General features: G+C 32.8%; 2 non-coding genes across 2 annotated transcripts; one reads left to right on the top strand and one right to left on the bottom strand.

Moving 5' to 3' along the window:
* Positions 1-431: 431 nt before the first annotated feature.
* On the top strand, positions 432-504 carry TRNAT-UGU (transfer RNA threonine (anticodon UGU)). The gene has a single exon. It is a non-coding gene; the product is annotated as a tRNA-Thr (tRNA).
* A 1255-nt stretch (positions 505-1759) lies between these two features.
* TRNAS-GGA (transfer RNA serine (anticodon GGA)) lies at positions 1760-1846 on the bottom strand. Its single transcript has one exon. It is a non-coding gene; the product is annotated as a tRNA-Ser (tRNA).
* Between the last annotated feature and the right edge of the window lie 3154 nt (positions 1847-5000).

Raw genomic sequence — 5000 nt, 5'->3', positions numbered from 1 at the left:
TCTTATCTTCTATTTTTCTGACTGAAAACAGAGGAATCTTTCATTATGATCTGGATTGCATTTATCTCGATTACACCCTTCTCTTTCTTCTTTCTCATTTTCTTCTTCTCCTTTTCATTTCCTTAAAGCAGACCCTCTAGAACATAACTCAAAATGACTAAAAAAAAGTAAATTTATTAATACTTTAATATTAAAATATTAATTAATAATTAATTCAATTTATAATTGATCTAATTAGAATTATTAGATTATTTTTAGAATATTAATCGTTATGTTCTATAATCTATTCATTCAAATATTTATTTGAAATTCTATTCTATATTTATATTCATTAGATTTCTATTCATTATGAAAACTAAGAATGAACAGTTAATAATTAAGATCCCAGTAGTTTACTAAATTCCTATATATGTACAATTTTTGTTATGTGAGCCCGCTTAGCTCAGAGGTTAGAGCATCGCATTTGTAATGCGATGGTCATCGGTTCGATTCCGATAGCAGGCTTTTCTTTATTTGTTTGATTTTTTACATAACATAATTGATAATGTGAAATCAAAGAATATTGAAAAGGCTTCTTTCCCCTTTTTTCCAAGAGTCACCGATCTACTGTGTCGTAGGAACCTACAATTAGAAATTAGAGGAGCTCGATCTCGGTATAACAAATCAAGAAAAGAATCTTTAGTTTTTTTTAGACATATACAAATACAATAAGGTCCGGATATTTATACAATTCATCTAATTATTCTTTGTGGTACAATACTTTAGTAGATTTCGCTTTATTTATTATCATTTAGTTTAGTTTTAATTTATGAAATTTCAATAAAATAAGGAGTCTTTATGTCGCGTTACAGAGGGCCTCGTTTCAAAAAAATACGCCGTCTGGGGGCTTTACCGGGACTAACTAGTAAAAGGCCTAAAGCCGGAAGCGATCTTAGAAACCAATCACGTTCCAGTAAAAAATCTCAATATCGTATTCGTTTAGAAGAAAAACAAAAATTGCGTTTTCATTATGGTCTTACAGAACGACAATTACTTAAATACGTTCGTATTGCCGGAAAAGCCAAAGGGTCAACAGGTCAGGTTTTACTACAATTACTTGAAATGCGTTTGGATAACATCCTTTTTCGATTGGGTATGGCTTCAACTATTCCCCAAGCCCGCCAATTAGTTAACCATAGACATATTTTAGTTAATGGTCGTATAGTAGATATACCAAGTTATCGCTGCAAACCCCACGATATTATTACAGCGAGGGATGAACAAAAATCTAGAGCTCTGATTCAAAATTATCTTGATTCATCCCCCCGCGAGGAATTGCCAAAACATTTGACCCTTCAACCATTCCAATATAAAGGATTAGTCAATCAAATAATAGATAGTCAATGGGTCGGTTTGAAAATAAATGAATTGCTGGTTGTAGAATATTATTCTCGTCAGACTTAAACCTAATTAAAATAAAACAATAAAACAAGGGTTCGGACAATTTTTCCCTTTTCGCCTAAGCAAAAAGACCCATCAAAGTAAGGAGTTTGATACGGGGATTTTTCTCCCATTCATGGATCACGGATCGGTAGGGAGATTCTCATTCCCTGTTGTCTACTCTTTCCAGTATGTTATTTTCTGTACTGCGGAACATAGGAATAAAGAATCTATATCAAAATAAAAGAAAGGTCTAACTTAACCGTTGGAATAATGGTATCCATTGTTATTTGCTTTGATACATTGCTGTTAATAAGATTGGTGAATTAGGTGAAAGGTACGGAAAGAGAGGGATTCGAACCCTCGGTAAACAAAAGCCTACATAGCAGTTCCAATGCTACGCCTTGAACCACTCGGCCATCTCTCCTACATAATGATTATGGCCCAGAAACCGAGTGAATAGTGAGTCATTCATATTAGATTTTTTGATAGGTACGTACAGTCAATTCTAACTATAAAAAAATATAGAAAACTTTTCATCAAAGAAAAACCCTTCCTTCAAGGGGGGGATAAAAATAATTTTTTTTTGTGAAAAACTGTTAAAAAAAGATATATATCTATTCATTTCATTCTTGCGAAGACGGCGCTCCCATCTTTTTCCAATAGTTATTCTTTTTACTTACAATATTTATACCAAATTAAATCAATGAATTAGAACGAATCAATTGATCTATTTTTTTTTTTATTTTTATGTTATTTCGTACTGTACAATTTCTTTGTTTGTGGGATCATTTTCCCACAAGAGGTAAGTAAAAGAAATTATAGAATGGATTGCTACCTATGCCCAGATCTCGGATAAATGGAAATTTTATTGATAAGACCTTTTCAATTGTAGCCAATATCTTATTACGAATAATTCCGACAACTTCAGGAGAAAAAGAGGCATTCACCTATTACAGAGATGGTGCGATTTGATGTTTTTTTCTTTACCGATTTCAGTCTTCGGAGAAAGATACATTATTTGGGAGAGAAATAAAAAGATTATTGAAATAAATCTACGCTTATTGTGAAGGTGAAGTTTGTAAATAAAACAATTCCTTCTGTCGTGTATCCCCGATTAATGCAGCCTCAGATGCTTCAATTTTAGATTCTAGTATTGAGCGAAAGGTTACACCTATGGGTTAGGTCAACCCTACTTCACTAGTACCAATAGGCAGCATAGGGAAAGAAGCACTACGCCTAGGAATCAACAATACGAAAACTTTGTTATAAATTATACCTTTTCTTTATCGGAATCGGGATTAACAAGAATGGTTGGTACAACAAATATCCATCTCGTTCGTATTTTGGATACCCGTATAACCATCGAAGACTGTTGAAGTGACTAATTCCCGGAAATTAAGGGGTGTTAAGAACAAAGAAATTGTTAGAGTTATCATTTTTATTTAGTACCAAGATACTTGATGTTAAGAAAAGATCTTTTACAGGAAGGTTGGTTAGAGATTTCTTGTAAAAACACTAGCCCCGTTCGGTTCATAATGAAATTATTTCAATCTTTTTTGATGATTCCATGTATTATTCTCATTATGCACATAAAAAGGGAGGAGCCGTATGAGATGAAAATCTCACGTACGGTTCTGGAACGGAGATTCTTTGAATCGAAGACGACCGCAACGGATGTCGGCTCAATCCGAAGGAAATTATGCGGAAGCTTTACAGAATTATTATGAAGCTATGCGACTAGAAATTGATCCCTATGATAGAAGTTATATACTCTATAACATAGGTCTTATCCACACAAGGAACGGAGAACATACGAAAGCTTTGGAATATTATTTTAGGGCACTAGAACGAAACCCGTTCTTACCACAAGCTTTAAATAATATGGCCGTGATCTGTCATTACGTGCGACTATCTCCACTATAGAAAGAAAAAAAGGAAAGAAAGAGCAAATCCGCTAATAAATACTAGAAAATAGGCTTTCTACATATCATATCTATCGTGTCCAAAACAACGATTTTTATCAGCTGTAGCAAAGAAAAAGAAAGAAACTTCATAGAAGTCCAAATAGGAAGAAATAGGTATGCCTAGATCCTTTAGTCTATGGATAAAGAAAGGATCTAATTGATAGAAAGAATAAGCACCGTAAAGATCAATTAGTGAGGTTTTGGGCCGATACAATAAGAACTGCTTACTTATGTCACGATATGAGATAAAAGTTAGGAATCAACTTATGTAATAGAGTCGATCCCCTAAGGTATTGAGCAGCGGTGTAGAATCAGATCCCAAAGATAGTAAGTCTTTTCTTTCTTATGAAAGAAAGTCTTTTTCAAAGATTCTATAGAAATTTATATATGAAACCGAGATAGTTACCTTTTAGAAAATTCTAATGATAGTGAAAATGCCTATGCTTTATTCTTCTGAAGGTGGGAAAAAAGATAAAACTAAAACTGATTAAATTATTAATCAAAATTAAAGTTTGAAACTCATGCAATTAATCTCTTTTGGTTAACTCGAGAAAAAAAATGAGATAGATCTATGAGAAATCTCATTCAATTATTCAATTATATAATTATATATTATGGTAGATTAAAAAATGGGACACCAAAAGAATTGACTGCTGAGCCGTATGAGTAGGAAACTCTCAAGTACGGTTCTAAGGGAAGGAATTTAACTGCCTATTCCGACCGGGGAGAACAGGCCATTCGACAGGGAGATTCTGAAATTGCAGAGGCTTGGTTCGATCAAGCCGCTGAGTATTGGAAACAAGCTATAGCGCTTACTCCAGGTAATTATATTGAAGCACAGAATTGGTTGAAGATCACAAGGCGTTTCGAATAAGAGCGCTCTGTTTATTTCTTATTTTATTTAGTATTATTTAGAATTTTTATATTTTTCTATTTACTCTTTATAATAATCTTTATATTTATAATAAAATAAGAAATTCTATTTGTTATAATAAAATTGTTTTGTAAAATAGTTTTGTTTGTTGTCCCCATCAGTCAAATAAAACGGTTCTCTGGAAAGAACCAATCAAAGAATTTCATTATATCCCTTCTAAGATCGTTTTTTTCTATTTCGTCCGGTATTTCGTAGGAATAACCGATACACAGATAGAGTAGAGAATCCATTTTTTTTTATTCCTATTAAAACTAATAAAAGAGGCTTTCGAATGACTAAATATCAATACTGGAATGTCTCTTAGTTTAGTAATGACTAATGACTGCTTGCGCGATTTGGAATAGAGTAAAGTAATAAGTAAAATGTTCTATGTAAGACATAAAGTAGTTCTATTTAGGAACTTATAATTGAGATATGAATATACTGAGTTGCACAAAAAAATTGTTTTTGCGTCAATTCAAATACCTGAAAAGGTTTTATAAGATTAAAAAGTGTCCGTTGAGCGCCTCGTGGCTATGTCATAATAGATCCGAACACTTGCCCCGGATCAACTTCCAGATCATAATTGTTCTAGTGAATAACTAAAGAAAATAGATAGATGGGAGATAGTAGAGAAAGAACTAAGTATAAACATCTCTCATAGGTTCACTAATTACTTAACTGTTGGCGAGTCTCTTTGT

Source organism: Corylus avellana, unplaced genomic scaffold (assembly GCF_965113065.1).
Source record: "Corylus avellana unplaced genomic scaffold, dhCorAvel1.hap1.2 HAP1_SCAFFOLD_196, whole genome shotgun sequence".
Taxonomy (NCBI): Eukaryota; Viridiplantae; Streptophyta; class Magnoliopsida; order Fagales; family Betulaceae; genus Corylus; species Corylus avellana.
Note: the sequence above shows the minus strand (reverse complement) of the source record. Positions and strands in the feature narration are given on the sequence as shown.